The sequence below is a fragment of the Balaenoptera physalus genome, assembly GCF_965194825.1.
Source record: "Balaenoptera physalus genome assembly, chromosome: 9".
NCBI lineage: Eukaryota > Metazoa > Chordata > Mammalia > Artiodactyla > Balaenopteridae > Balaenoptera > Balaenoptera physalus.
This window is the reverse complement of record NC_138888.1, coordinates 70227504-70243935: the sequence shown is the minus strand read 5'-3', so window position 1 is coordinate 70243935 and position 16432 is coordinate 70227504. Positions and strand designations below refer to the sequence as shown.

At 40.3% G+C, this 16432-nt stretch overlaps 1 protein-coding gene across 1 annotated transcript in view; it reads left to right on the top strand.

Moving 5' to 3' along the window:
• Positions 1 to 16432, top strand: part of LOC309666530 (uncharacterized protein C6orf163 homolog) — a 55553-nt gene that overhangs the window by 35729 nt on the left and 3392 nt on the right. The window contains 2 exon segments of the mRNA XM_082474021.1: positions 8673 to 15510; positions 15641 to 15697. The gene's annotated coding sequence lies outside the window, so the exon portion shown is untranslated.

Sequence of the window (16432 nt, the reverse complement as noted above, 5' to 3'; positions counted from 1 at the left end):
AACACGGTGACATTTGTCAGATACCACACAAACTACTACTATTAGTTGTTTAGACCTATTAGGTACTTGATTTAGCCTAGGTCCAGATAGTTAGGCACTTCTTTTGGCCTAGGGAATGCCATGAAGAATTATTGAGACACTAAGTTCATTTGGAACTGAGAAAGTTCTAGAATCTGTACATTAAGAATAAGAAACCCATGAACCTGTGTTCTGTATCTGGCCCCACTACCTGGTGTAAAACTACAACAATTACAGGCAGAGTGCCTCTGAGAAACTGACCAGCCCAGCCTTGCAAACCTCAGTCTATTTCATTAATAAAAACAGTAAGTGATGGTATGGAGCACCTAGGAGGAATAGTTTAGTGTTTTAAATCTTTGGCAAACTGCCTAAGATGAGTATCTAAATTATTTCAAATATATGGTTTTCACCAGAAATGCCCCTCAGACTATGATAAACCTTAAATGTGCATTTAGCTATTTTCTTGTGCTAGGAGTGGGGCAAGCACTGAGGAGGGTCAGGGAGGGGTACGGGTGTTGAAGAGGAGACGACTTTGGGCATGGTTTTTAGAGAATAACAAATCAGCCAGCTTTTACTCATAAGCCTATTTCTGAAGATTTAACCTATGAGTCATTCCTTCTGAGAGACCAGGAACTCAGCTTGAGGAATATTATTGAATACTACTTAACCCCCATTTCATCTCAAAGGGCGGCATTAAGGACGCTGATTTAAGAATGCTTGCATTCCTACTTAGTACCACTAGGGGCGCTGTCAGGGGCACTCAGGTTTTCTGCAGAGGGAGAAGGTGATTGAGAAGACAGGAAAGGTGACGATGTCCTTGTCCTCCACCATGGACGCATCACATCCTCCGTAATCCTAGGACCAAGGCCACCTACCTTGCTTCACGTCTCTTTATGTCCTATAAGCTCAATGTAGTATTTCTACCATCATGTACATTTATTTCTATTTAAATATAAAGAGCCTGTAAGAGAAAAAAAGGATTGTTTATAAAAGGTCATAAGGATACGTTATAACAGTCTTCAAAAGGAAACATGAAAAAGGCTGGGTTTGAAAGGAAATAGCTGAATTTGAAAAGAGAAAAAAAAAGCAGTAGATTTTTGAGAGAATGACTTTTGATTTTAACAAAATTAATTTCTTATGTTGCTAAGACATCTGAGCTAAAAATATACTGCCTTTTCTTCCTGAGTAAATGATATCTGTCTCCCAAAGGACCATCTGTGGTCATTATGATGTCACCTTCTCAGAAACCTGAGGACATTAGTGGATCAGGTGTCTTGAGTCTTAATAAAGCACCGATAACATTTAAAAATAAATGATTGTATAACCTATTCTTACTTTCTTTGTAGAGAGGGGCACTTCCAAGAAATATCATCAACCATATTCTCTTTCAATTATAAACAGATTCAAATGTAATTTTTTCCAGGATGTTAACATCACATTTTAAGACCCATTACCGAGAAATAAATAATTCAGAGTGTTTTCTGGATTACTGGAATCTAAAAGTAAAGCCAGCTTTGAGGTCATGTAATAGTTTTACCAAACCTAAAGCCATCCTAAAGGTCAGCATCAGATTCATAGTCATGTTTGCCCAGTCCTTCTGTGATCACAGGCACTTGAATAAGTGCCTATGGCAGATATTTTTATTTTTCTCAGAGCTAGGATTTTAGGTAGAGAAACACCTGGCAGTGGCATATCAAACATCATGTCAGAAATGCTAAGATACAATCTGGTATTAAATAAGGATTTGACTCCTAAATGGAATGGAAATATAAAGGAAAAAAATTTTTAATCAAAATTTTTTTCAGATCTTAGATAGGAAATCTAGGCTGGAGGTGGTAGGTTTGGTCATTCATTAAGCACTCATGGAAAACCTGTTGTGTAAGTTCATAGGGACTACAGAGATATATCGGACAGTAGTGGGAGAGGATGGGTTCATAAACAATGATAAGAACAACACAATTCCAAATCTGGGGAGTGCCCCAATGGAGGCATTAACAAAGGGGTGCAGGAGTTCAGAGAAATGTAATGGCTAGTTTTGATCTGGGCCTTGAAGGACCAGTCCAATCTCAGTTGGCAGATTTGGTGAGAAGTTGGGTAATTCAAACAGAGAGGAGTTTAGGAGGAAAGGCAGAGTCAGGGAAATCATCTAATATGGTCCATAAAGTGTGGGTTGTGAGAAATAAGGCTGGAGAGAGGTCAGGGTTAACCACGGAGGCTCTCGAACACCATGCTAGAGAACTAGAATTTATTTGCTAGGCGATAGCATGATTATTAACATCTTCAAAATGGATCAGAGAAAGATGTCCCCAGTAAAAATAAAGAGCTAAAGCAACCAAGTGATCCTCCAAGTTCACAATGCAGGAAACTCTTTTGTTGTCAAGAGACACTTTCCTATTCAGAAAAAAAAAGAGTGAAAGCTTTTGCTATCATTTTTCACTTCTGTAACTCGGAACACTGCTTTCTAATGGGGTTTTGAGAAGACCCAAGGATTAACAAAATGACACATTTGCAAACAGTAAAGTCCTATTTATTTAATTTTTTCTTCTCAAGTAATAAGAACAACAATTTACATGAGTGGGAGAATAACATAACATTAAGAACATGGAATAGAAGCGTTTTATCCTATAAGAACTAATGATAAATAACATTCTCCAGACAAAGTGAGAAAGAAGGAGAGGCAGGATGGAGTGGGGGAAAAGAGACAGAAGAAACAAACAGGGAAGACAGGAGGAGAAAGAAAGATGAGGAAGAAGGAAGGCAGATTGATGGAGGTAAAGAGGGTCCTTAGGAGAGAGACACATGGTGAGTGGGTGAGTAATGCTTAGGTACGTAGATGGCAGGAAGCTTCAGGAGATCCCTGATCTGTTCACTTCCCTCCGCTGACCATTTTCTCTCTTCTTCCATCACTGACACCCTCTCCAAAGTTCTGAGCTGGGTACTGCTTGCTTCTCTCCGAATCAAGGAATAAAGAGAACCTAAGCATTATATTTAGGTCATAGATCACAAGATGACAAGCCTCCTGATGGCCAATGATGGCCAATGAATGGATAATGATCTTAGGAATTGTCTACTTTTGCAAAAGACTTCATAGATGTATAATTTTACTGCAAAGACATTTCACTTTTCAAAGCGCCTTCATGTCTCTTATCTGCTTTGAGCTTTCAGTTATGTAGAACAAGCATTCTCCTCCTTTTACAGATCAGAAGAGGTAAAATGGTTGTAGATGTTCCTCAGTAAGTGCTATTCATCTCCCCAAAGACCATCTGTGGCCGCTATGATGTCACCTTGGTAGAAACTTGAGGATATGAGTGGATCAGATGTCTGGGGAGTGAGTGGAAACTATCTCAAGTCTCGATAAAACACCAGAAACATTTTAAAACCAGTGATTATATAACCTATTCTTGTTTTTCTTTTTTTTTTTTTTTTTGAGCGGAGTACAGTTTATGGTAGTGAAAAAGGTACTAGGCTGAATCAGAAGATCTGAGTTTTAATAGTAATAATGATATTATGAGCTAATAAAAACAGCTGTTTAGTGTTTAGTAAGCACTTATGGCAGACGCTGTGCTAAACCCCATATACGCATTATTCCCTTCTACCTCCACCACCGCTGTATGAGGTCAATGCTGTTTTTTGATAAGTGATGCAACTAAGGTCTAGAGAGCTTAAACAATCTGGCCAAATGTTTTAGTTCAGGCTCTGCATCATTCTGTTAATAACCTTTTTGGGCCTCTCATTTCTTCATCTGTAAAATAAGGCCACTGAGATGATCTGAAAAAGAATGAAGATGTAGTTTATGCATCAAAGTAAGAGTGCCTGTTACACTACGTCAGGAACTGCTAAACTTTTTCTGTTAAGGATCAAATATGAAATATTTAGGCTTTGCAGGTCCTACCATCTCTGTTGCAACTACTCAACTCCGTTGTTGTGGAGCGAAAGCAGCCTTAGACAATGCTTAGGATCAGCATGGCCGTGTCCCAATCAAACTTTACTACGGACACTGACACTTGAATTTCACAGAATTTCACATCACAAAATGTTATTGTTCTTTGTTTTTTCAACGGTTTAAGAAAGTATAAAAATCCTTCTTAGCTTGCAAGCAATACATAAACAGGTAGGGGGATGGAGTTGGCCTGCGAGCTGTCATTTGCGGACCTTTATGTGAAGATCTCACAGATATCTGTGTCTACAGAAGCTTTTCTTAGAAAACAGTTGCATCTAAAAAATAGACATGACCGATAACATAATTTCTACATGATCAGGAAGGAAATGCTTTTCAAGTAGAAGAAACTGTTCCATCTGTTCTTGTCAGTAACCACTGACTCTGTAGAGCCTTGTACTTTTGGTGTGCACCATATTAGAAGGAATTGCTGGACCACGGTGAGCGTCTATCTATCTATCTGTCTATCTATCTATCTATCTATCTATCTATCTATCTATCTATCTGTCTGTCTGTCTGTCTGTCTGTCTGTCTGTCTGTCTGTCTGTCTGTCTATCTATTCTGACCTAGATGTGGTGGATTGTAGAGGCAAATAACCAAATTTATTCCGGAGGTAAGATCCAGAGAAGAATCTTCTAGGTAAAGCATTGTTGCCAGATTCAGAAATAGTTGGTTTTAAAAAAAATAAGGGCTTCCCTGGTGGCACAGTGGTTAAGAATCCACCTGCCAATGCAGGGGACACAGGTTCGAGTCCTGGTCCAGGAAGATCCCACATGCCGTGGAGCAACTAAGCCTGTGCACCACAACTACTGAGCCCATGCCCTAGAGCCCATGAGCCACAACTACTGAAGCCCGCGTGCCACAACTACTGAAGCCCACGCGCCTAGAGCCTGTGCTCCGCAACAAGAGAAGCCACCACAATGAGAAGCCCGCTCACTGCAACGAAGAGTAGCCCCCGCTCACCGCAACTAGAGAAAGCCCACGTGCAGCAACGAAGACCCAATGTAGCCAAAAATAAATAAGTAAAATAAATTTATTAAAAAAAAAAATAAAAGCATTACATAGGCAGTTGGTGAAAGTAACGAATAGCTTTTTGAGCATCTACAGTTATGGGTCTGGTTCTCCTCAAGGTAGCCAGGCTCCTGGCAGGTTTGGAGGCAGCATTAGCAGGAGTGAGCACGAGTGTACTGTCCTCGGTTTTGTCTCCACATGCAGTCTTCCTGGTGGTTATTAGCACCCCAAATTACAGTATCTGGAAACAGAATGTGCATCCCTGCCCCCTAGTCCGTGCTCGGGGGCGCATTTGCGCATGCACACTGGCTCGTGCGGCTGTGTTCCTTCCAGACTCTATTCATTTTGCTGGCTTCTCTAATCTCTCAGGCATCCCGGTGTGAGGATTCCTTTAATCTCTTGATACCCTGACCAAAGGAGTTAGTGTGTGACCGTCTACTACCGTGTCAGTAAATATCTTATACAGACATTCAATTTGGGATGTTCTCCCTCGGAGGCTTAAGAACAGGTCTCATTCCTGGAAGAGTGGCTGAAGGGGAGGCATCTCCCCTTCATCTCCCATGTCCATCATCTGTGGAAAAGGCAGGCCCTCATAAAGGAAACAGGAATTCTGAATTCTGTCTCACCCCACAGGAAAGTCCCACATCCTCCTGGACCCAGCCCTCTAAGGGCCTGACTTTGAAGAGGAAAGGTGCCAGCTGAGTGCTTTTGAGTGGTAGACACAAGGATGGAAAGCAGGAAGGAAAGTCAAGTCTCCATTTTGTTCAAAACTTGGAGAGCGGGCCACACCTTGTAACCAGATTATGGTACTTTTTGTTATGATTTCTTTATTTGTGTTAATACCCTGGACTTTGGTAAATTCTGGTTTAAATGTTCCAGCCTTGCTTCAAGATTGCCGCAGTTTTAAAAGCAAGCGTGTAAAAGCTGAGGTGTTAAAACGGGAGCAGTGCCCCCCTGAGGCCAGCTCAGTGCTGGCAGCAGTAACCAGAGGGATCCCCAAGGGCCTGTGCAGTCCTACTGGGAGATTACAAGGTTAGGAGTCCGTGTTCTCTAAGGAAGGCCATCTTCATCACTGTGTGTTCTCCACAATTTCTAAATCCCTTTGCAGATAAACATCCTTTTACAGTAAGTGTGAGATGATAGCATATAGGTTAGGCTTATGCTGGAGTCTGTGTGACCTCAAGTAAGTTACTTCATCTCTCTATGCTTCAGTTTCCTCATCCATAAAATATGTATAATAGTACCTCTCTGAAATGACGTATTAAAAGGATTCAATGTGTTAATATATAAAAATACTTAGCACAGTGCCAGGCTCATAGTACAGCCCCAGTATAAGTTCTCTGTTATTACTATAGTCTCTTGCCAGACTTGTTTTATATCAGGCTGATTAATGGGACCCAACAATCCTCTTCCTTGGGTCTTCTGATTTCCTGGAAGATCAGTAAACTGTAGTAAAACTATAAACATGTGCTCCTAAGATTCTAGCGCCAGGCTAAACACTATAAGAACTCAAAAGAATTTTGCAACTTAGTTCTTGTCCTCTGAGTGCTTATAAACAAGTTGGGAAGGCAGATGCATGGGTTTAATTATGGCTCCACTGCTTAATAACCTTGATGATATTGGACAAAGTCTTTTTTTAAGCTCTCTAGGCCTCAGTTTCCTCTTTTGCAAAATGCAGATTATGATAGTGACTACCTCATAGGGGTTAATATGAGAACTAAATAAGTTCATAAAGGTAAAGTGCTTACAACAAAGTGCTGGCATATGGTAAATGTTAGTTTCCTAGTCTATATCACCATGAAGCAGTGCATGTGTGATGAAGTACCAAGAAGAGGGGTGCCTCAGGGATAGAGCAGAGGTCCACGCAGCTTCATGGACCTTCATGGAGGAGGTAAGAGTTGAGCTGAGGTTGCAGGTTGGGTAGCATTGGGACAGGCAAAGACAATTTCAGGGAAGGAACAGTATTCCCAAAAACACTAAGAAGGAAACTGGCAGGGACATTTGTTATTGCAGACCGCTTCCTTAATTCCTGTGTAACAGAAACTTCTTTGAGAATTGCAATGTGTAACAAATGGATATAAATGCTTAACAAATATTTTCTGACTCGCAAAAGAGACAGGGAGCGTACTGTGGGTTACTTCTCACTAAAAGTTATGTCGGCTTCTTAAATTCTATAAAATTCTTAGTCTAGATTATTGGAGCTAAGCATATGCAGTTACGTAGTTGGAAAAAAATGGAAGAAATTGTAGCCGTAGGATCCTATTTCGACAGCAGGTGGCTCCCTAGCATATAGGTAAGAAAAGTGGCCCTGTGGTCTACATAGGGATCATTTAAGTCATTTGAGTAGTTGTCACATATTGTATATCATTGAGGCTGAATTTGGAAGCAGTTCTTTGCATTGATTTTTGTATGAAAGATGACATTCATGCAGCAGGAGGGAACTTCTTCCTTCTTGGGAGCTATGCTTACCTCTGAGGATCACAATCTGATTATTGTTCTTTCTGGGAATGAAAGTCAGATACTTGGCAGTATACATTCCCTCAATTCCATCATTGAAGGACTTTAATAGCACCTCACTTATACATGCTGGGAGCATCACAAATTTGGACTTCCCACCCTTCCAACATTAGACAATTTCTGTAACAGCACCGATGACCCACCACTCACCTTTCATCACTTCTTTTCTTTTTTTAAATTAATTTTTATTGGAGTATAGTTGATTTACAATGTTGTGTTCGTTTCTGCTGTACAGCGGACTGAGTCAGTTATACATATACATATATCCACTCTTTTTTAGATTCTTTTCCCATATAGGTCATTACCGAGTACTGAGTAGAGTTCCTTGTGCTATACAGTAGGTCCTTGTTAGTTACCTATTTTATATAAAGTAGTGTGTATATGTCAGTCCTGATCTCCCAATTTATCCCTCCCCTCCCCCATCACTTCTTGATATTTCGGCTCCACAGACCTCAGCTTCCTATCACTAGATATCAGAAGTAACAGTCTTTCTGCCAAGTTAGCCTCCTGACACCCACAGGTATAAGTTCAGTTATATATACCCTGGTCAGCTCAACCCACTGTCCCCTATCATTTCTCCACCTCAGCTTGAGCTTTGCTACAGTTTTCTGTTCCAGGGTGCTGCTGGAGAAAGTCCACAAATGGAGCAAATCTAGGCCACTGTAGATTTAAAATAACAGAATTACAGGGCTGAGGGTTTACTTAGGGCTCCTCTGTTCATACACCTCCTCTTATGGTTTTCTAAAATGAGGAAACCAGAGAGGTTACTTAGTCTGTCAATTCCACTTTTGCCTCTGTAGACCAGTCTTTTTAATTTTTTTAGTGTTTAAAAAAGTTTTTTTATTGAAGTACAGTTAATTTACAATGTTGTGTTAGTTTCAAGTGCACAACAAAGTGATTCCGTTCTTTTTCAGATTCTTTTCCATTATAGGTTATTACAAGATACTGAGAGTAGTTCCCTGTGCTATACAGTAGGTCCTTGTTGTTTAACCTATTTTATACATAGTGGTGTGTATCTGCTAATCCCAGACTCCTAATTTATCCCTCCCTCCCTTCCCCTTTGGTAACCATAAATTTGTTTTCTATGTCTGTGGGTCTATTTCTGTTTTGTAAATAAGTTCATTTGTATCATTTTTTTAGATTCCACACATAAGTGATGTCATATGATATTTGTCTTCCTCTGTTGTAGACCAGTCCTAACTCTCCCTTCCCAGCACGCCCTATGGACTCTCTGACTTATTACACTGGTCATACTCAGAATGTTCTGTATCGGACTGGCTAGAGCAGCAACATATTGGAAGGAGCTGAGGACTTTTCTAGAAGCTGCATTCGCATAGCTCGCTGCTCTTTCTACTTAGGTGTATTTATTGGGGAAGGAGGCTGCCCCTAAAGAACTTGTCCCCATGCCACCTCTGGTTCCAGTACTGTGCAGTGCTCCTGGCCCTCCTGTCCAAAACTATCACTGTGAAGTTTGTTTCGATGAGAAAAGGACAAGAGTTGAAAACTTTTATCTATCTACACAAAATCTGCACACAAATGTTTATAGCAGGTTTATTCATAATTGCAAAAACTCAGAAGCAAACAAGATATCCTTCAATGGATGAATGGGTAAGCAAACTGTGGTACATCCAGATAATGGAATATTACTGTTGTTGATGGAAATAATCAATAAACAATCTATAATAGGAATAGAAAAGAGTTTTATTTGAGCCAAACTGAGGACTGTAGCCCGGAAGACAGCCTCTCAGATATCTCTGAGGAACTGCTCTGGAGAAGCATGGTTTTCACCATAGTTTTATATCTTGTCAGAATAAAGAACATCAAACAAGTCAGAGATGGAGTCCTTCAAGTTTTCAAAAGAACAGATCAGCATGTACACAACTGGTCAGTATGGCCTTGGCACCTGGGAAAGAAGTCTTATCATCAAAGGAGTACCATCATTGGCATCCAAGGAAGGGAGACATTTAACTTTATTTTTAACAGGGACATTCTTTACTTCTGGTCAAGGTGCCCTTCTCTTTAAAGCAGATGTACAGTGTCTGTTTGATAGGCTTCAAACAGGCTGTTTTCGTTAGCATAAAGTTCAAGTTAAATTATGTATAAGCCAGGATGACTTTCCCTGTGCCTCAATATGTGAACATTTCTTTCATCATTATTCAATGCTAAAAAGAAATCAAGCTATCAAGCCAGGAAAAGAGATGGAGGAAACTTATATGCATATCGTTAAGTGAAAGAAGCCAGTCAGAAAAGCCTACATGCTATATGATTCCAACTATATGACACTCTGGAAAAGGTAAACCTAGAGAGACAGAAAAAAAAGATCAATGGTTGTCAGGGGCTGGGGGAGGGGATAAGAGGAGGGAGCTGGAGGAGGGGAGAGGGAGGCATAGTAGGTGGAGTACATGGGAGTTTTAGGGCAGTGAAACTATTCTGTGTGATAGTGTAATGGTGGATACATGTTATTATCCATTTGTCAAAAGCTGTAGAATACACAACACAGTGAACCCTAATGCAAACATGGACTTTAGTTAGTAATATTGTATCAGTATGGGCTCATCTGTTGTAACAAATACACCACACAAATGCAAGATGTAGGGGAAACTGGGGGGTGGAGTGAGGAGTATATGAGAACTCTCTAAACTTTCTGCTCCATTTTTCTGTAAACCTAATGCCTCTCTAAAAAAGAAAGTCTAATTGGGAAATCTCTGTATCTTCCTTTCAATTTTGCTATCAACCTAAAACTGCTCTTAAAAAGCCTTTTTAAAAATAAAATAAAGTATATTAATTAAAAATTAAGTAAATGTAGGGGGCATCCCTGGTGGCATAGTGGTTAAGAATCAGCCTGCCAATGCAGGGGATGCGGGTTCGAGCCCTGGTCTGGGAAGATCCCACATGCCACGGAGCAACTAAGCCCGTGTGCCACAACTACTGAGCCCGCGAGCCACAGCTACTGAGCCCGCGTGCCTAGAGACGGTGCTCCACAACAAGAGAAGACCCGAAATGAGAAACCCGCACACCGCAAGGAAGAGTAACCCCTGCTCGCCACAACTAGAGAAAGCCCGCTCACAGCAACGAAGACCCAACGCAGCCAAAAATAAATAAATAAAATAAATTTTAAAAAAATAAGTAAATGTATAAGAAAGGAAGAAATAAAACAGTCATTCTTGGCATATGATATCATCGCATACTTAGAAAAGCCGAGAATCTACAAATAAATTAGTAGAATTAATAAGAGAGTTTAGCAAAAATCAACGCACAAAAACCAATGTAATTTTCCATACTGGCCACAAACAATCAGAATATAACAAAAGATGTTCAAGTCTTCTATGAATAAAAACTTAAAACTTTATTGAAAGAGAGTTAAGGCCAAAATGTATGAGACATTTTATGTTCAGTAATAGAAAATTTAAAGGATAAAAGGATTTAAACATGCTGCCCAAATAGATCTATAGATTCAAAACAATTCCAATAACTATCCCAATAAGTTTTTTTCTGGGACATGAAAAGATGATCCTAAAATTCATAAGGAAGAGCAAAGTCCAAGAATAGAAGGAGGATGAGGGCAAAGGAAGTCAAGGGCCGAGGGGAATCGGAGAGGGACTTACAGATCTAGATGATGTCCTTCAGCAATGAGAGACATCTCTGGTCAGAGAGTTCTGAAGGGCAGTGTTATGGACTGAATGTTTTGTCCTCCACAAATTCTTATGTTGAAGCCCTAACACCTAATATGATAGTACTGGGAAGCAGAGCCTTTGGGAGGTATTAGGTTCAGATAAGGTCATGAGGGTGGAGCTCCTATGATGGCATTAGTGCCCTTATAAGAAGAGACATCAAAGGGCTTGCTGCCTCTCCACCCTTGATATGTGGACACCAGGAATGTCTGCAAACCAGAAAGAGAGCTCTCACCAGAACCTGACCAGGCTAGCACCTTGATCTTGGACTTCTCAGCCTCTAGAACTATGAGAAATAAACGCCTTTTGTTTAAGCCACCCAGCCTGTATTTTGCTGTAGCTGCCTGAGCTAAGACAGGCAGCAATGGTTTGGGGTCTTTTACAGCTACAATGTTTGTCTTATCTATGGCTAGCAGATATTAGTTGCAGTTTTGTGAGAGGCAGGCAGGCTCTAAATGGCTAAAAAATATGCTTGTTTGGGCTCTATTTAATGCAATTGGATGTGTAAGAATTTGAGTTTGGCACTGGCAGGCTTTGAGCTAATAGTCCAAGCATATTGTGAAGAAGTAAACAACATAAGGGCCAATAAACAGGGGCTATCGTTAACTCATTATATAACCTAAGATACTCCTGAGGAAGAATCAGGCAGGGGGATGATGCCTATCAGATGCATAGCCTTATCATACAAATATTTCAATTAAAACAGTGTGGTATTGGTTTAGGGATCACCCAATAGACCAATGGAATAGAATAGACAACCTAAACATTGGCCCATTTATTTAAGAAGATTTGATTTAAAAAATGGTTCTGAAGAGCCTAGGGGCAGGACAAGAATAAAGACGCAGATGTAGAGAATGGACTTGAGGATGCGGGGAGGGGGAAGGGTAAGCTGGGATGAAGTGAGAGAGTGGCATGGACATATATACACTACCAAATGTAAAATAGCTAGTGGGAAGCAGCTGCATAGCACAGGGAGATCAGCTCGGTGCTTTGTGACCACCTAGAGGGGTGGGTCAGGGAGGGTGGGAGGGATATGAAAGAGGGAGGAGATATGGGGATATATGTATATGTATAGCTGATTCACTTTGTTATACAGCAGAAACTAACACTAATTGTAAAGCAATTATACTCCAATAAAGATGTTAAAAAAAGAATAATATAAGGTATGATAAGAATATAAAACATACATACATGGATAAATACAGAATAAATAATTACACAAATATGTTAACAATATCAGCCTTTGTTAATGAAACTGTAAGTGATGGAGTTTTATCACCCCCAGATTTCCATAAAGATAATATGTTACTTTTATAATGGGAAGTGTCCCACTAAACTATTTTTAAAAATAATTTTATTGAAGTATAGTTGATTTACAATGTTGTGTTAATTTCTGCTGTACAGTGAAGTGATTTGGTTATACATATATATGTTCTTTTTCATATTCTTTTCCATTATGGTTTATCACAGGATACTGAATATAGTTCCCTGTGTTATACAGTAGGACCTTGTTTTTTATCCATCCTATGTATAATAGTTTGCATCTACTAATCCCAAACTCCCACTCCTTCCCTACCCTACCCCTTGGCAACCACAAGTCTGTTTTCTATGTCTGTGAGTCTGTTTCTGTTTTGTAGATATGTTCATTTGTGTCATATTTTAGATTCCACATATAGGAGGTATTATATGGTATTTGTCTTTTTCTTACTTCGCTTAGTATGATAATCTCTAGGTCCATCCATGTTACTGCAAATGGCATTATTTCATTCTTTTTTATGGCTGAGTAATATTCCATTGTGTGTATATATGTGTGTGTGGGTGTGTGTGTGTGTATACCACATCTTCCTTATCCATTCATCTGTCAGTAGACATTTAGATAGTTTCCATGTCTTGGCTATTGTAAATAGTGCTGCTATGAACATGGGTTCTTTTCAAATTATAGTTTTGTCTGAATATATGCCCAGGAGTGGGATTGCAGGATCATATGGCAACTCTATTTTTAGTTTTTTGAGAAGCCTCCATACTGTTCTCCATAGTGGCTGCACCAATTTACATTCCCATGAACAGTGTAGGAGGGTTCCCTTTTCTCCACACCCTCTCCAGCATTTGTTATTCGTAGACTTTTTTTAAAATATAAATTTATTCATTTATTTATTTATTTTCAGCTGCATTGGGTCTTCATTGCTGTGTGTGGGCTTTCTCTAGTTGCGGCGAGCGGAGGCTACTCTTCATTGTGTTGTGTGGCTTTCTCATTGCGGTAGCTTCTCTTGTTGCGGAGCATGGGCTCTAGGCACACGGGCCTCAGTAGCTGTGGCACACGGGCTCAGTAGTTGTGGCTTGCGGGCTCTAGAGCACAGGCTCAGTAGTTGTGGCACACAGGCTTAGTTGCTCCACGGCATGTGGGATCTTCCTGGACCAGGGCTTGAACCTGTGTCCCCTGCATTGGCAGGCAGATTCTTAACCACTGTGCCACCAGGGAAGTCCCCTCATTGTATTTTTGATTTTGCATTTCTCTAATAATCAGCGATGCTGAGCATCTTTTCATGTGCCTAATGGCCATCTGTATGTCTTCTTAGGAGAAATGTCTCTTTAGGTCTTCTGCCCATTTTTCTATTGGGTTGTGTGTTTTTTTGTCCCGATAAACTGTTTTTATACTAGGCACTTAATAAATATTTAAATGCCGGCCAAACTTTCATGCTTTTAATATTGTAGGTGTGTATCTAATAATTGTTGAAGCCAGAATTGCTTCCTTGTGCAGTCGGGCTCATCTTGGTACACCTGTCAAACCACTTCAGTTACCCACTCAAACTGTCATACTGCTCATGGCTTAATTTTAAATGGAACACAGCTCTAGCATGAGACTGTGATTTAGGAGAGGATATCCTTTTGATGTATTTTGATGACCTGAATGACAATATATTTCTTCTTCAAGGTTTTTACCTATCAGTGAAGGATTTAAATTGGAGTATTAGCTGTTTATGAAGACTGATAGACTCTTGACCTTAAGAATATTTATTTGTAATATGTATTCATTCACAATAATTGTTACTGAGTGTGTATTATATGTCAGGCATTGGTCTAGGAGCCTGGAACACAAAGATGAGTAAGATTGGTAGGCCCCTGCCTCACCCCTCAAGCTCACACTGTATTCAAGGGAAACAGACATGAACACCAATAAGTGACAAGGAGTGTTGGGGCTCTAGGGTAGAGGTCTGCATAAAGTGCAGTGGAGGCCCAAAGAGGGAAGTGACCAACCATGTGTAGGTGGGAGATTTGGTTAGGAATGACTTCACTGAATAGGGTGACATTTGAACTGTGTCTTGAAAGTCACAGTTGGGTAGGGCAAGTATTCTAATTAAAGGAAGTTGCTTTAGCCAAAGCACAGAATGCTCAAGGGTGAGAGTCATTTGGAAGTTCGAGTTGAGGTACAGCAGGCATGAGTGCCAATAGAACTTTCTGCAATGATGGAAAAGTTCTATATCTTCACTGTCAAATATGGTAGCCACTAACCACATGTTGCTAGTGCAACTGAAGAATTAAATTTTAAATTTCATGTAATTTTAACTACTTTAAAAACAGATGCATGTGGTTGGTGGCTACCAGATTGGACAGTGCAGGTCTAGAGATGAGGCCAGATCAAGGAGAAACTTCCATCCCATTCTAGGGGGACTGAATTTTCTGTTGTAGGTAGTGGGAAATCTTCAAAAAGCTGTACATAGGGAATTACTTGATCAGCCTTGCATTTGGGAGGGGGGCAGACTAGAAGCAGATGAAACATTTAAGAGACCTCCAAACATAGTAACTAGGGAAGTAATTAGGGAAGGGAATGGACATCAGACAGGCTAAGAAGGTAGAAGGGGCTGGCTTAGTGACAAGACTGCGTGTGAAGGGTGACAGAGGGAGAGAAGGAAGATTACCTGAAGCAGGTTCCGGGCTGCTTCAGTCACTGGGCCTGTTATTAAATCGGTGACAACTCATCCCAACAAAGAATGCCAAGAGTGGGATGGGCTTGGAGAGAAGATTAGTGTTAGAGATAATGAGCTTGGAGTGCAGGTGAGAAATTCAGGTGACCTATTACTAGCTTTCTATTGGGTTGGCCAAAAAGTTATTTTGGGTTTTTCCGTAAGATGTTACGGAATATACTTGCAGTGTGCCAGGAGGAATTGGCAGTCCAACCCTCCCCATTGGAGGGACAACTGTCTTAAAATAATCTGATGGAATTTTGGGCCATTATCTGGCCACAAGAAAATAGCTGCTAAAAGTGGAATGCAGCTCTTTTACAATTTCAGCAAAGCTGGAAGAGGGTCAAAAAAATTCCTCCTCAAAAAAATGAGGACTTATGGACTACAGAACAAGGTGAGTTCCTTGATAATTGAGAAAAAAAAATTATTTCTTTTTTAAAAATTGTAGTATAGTTGATTTACAATGTCGTGTTAGTTTCAGGTGTACAGCAAAGTGAATCAAATGTATATATATTCTTTTTCAGATTCTTTTCCATTATAAGTTATTACAAGATATTGAATATAGTTCCCTGTGCTGTACGGTAGGTCTTTATTGTTTATCTATTTTATATATAGTAGTGTGTATCTGTTAATCCCAAACTCCTAATTTATCCCTCCCCCCCTTTCCCCTTTGGTAACCATAAGTTTGTTTTCTATGTCTGTGAGCCTGAAAATATTATTTCTTTAATAAGGGTTTAGACTGTACAAAATTGAAGTTTGTCCTTGGGAGCCATGCTATAGTGCCCTTCAGAGGGAGAGGGAAGCACAAAGATGAAATTCAGTCTGGAGCCCAATCCCCAGGCCTCATGCCCACCTCCAACACCTGCTCTTCCTGTAAGTCTAGGGATCTGTAACTCAGTCAGTGCCCACCTTCTGAAGCCCAGGCATCATTGGAAACTGCCGACTCTAGTTTGAGGCATGGATGGAAGGAGAGAAGACTAAGCATCCTCTCTTCCTGGGGATGTTTAAAGGGGTACTTGGAGGTAGGTAAGACATCCTAAAGCATGAGAGTCAAAAGTTATGTCAGAGGAAGATCTTCTGAAGACCTCTCATTTAAATGCCCCCTCTTTTCCCTCCAAAATTGTAATTCCTTCCAAAATCATGCTAACTTTTCAGTAAAGACATTAAAGCCATCTAAAATTTCTCTTTTTTTTCACTCGCCCACTCCTAAACTCACCTCCCTAACCCAGATCGTCTGGTGTGAGCATTACATCCCAGGCTCTGTTCTTAGGGATGCTGGGGATTCCACAAAATATCTTCCCTGCCTTCCAGGAGCT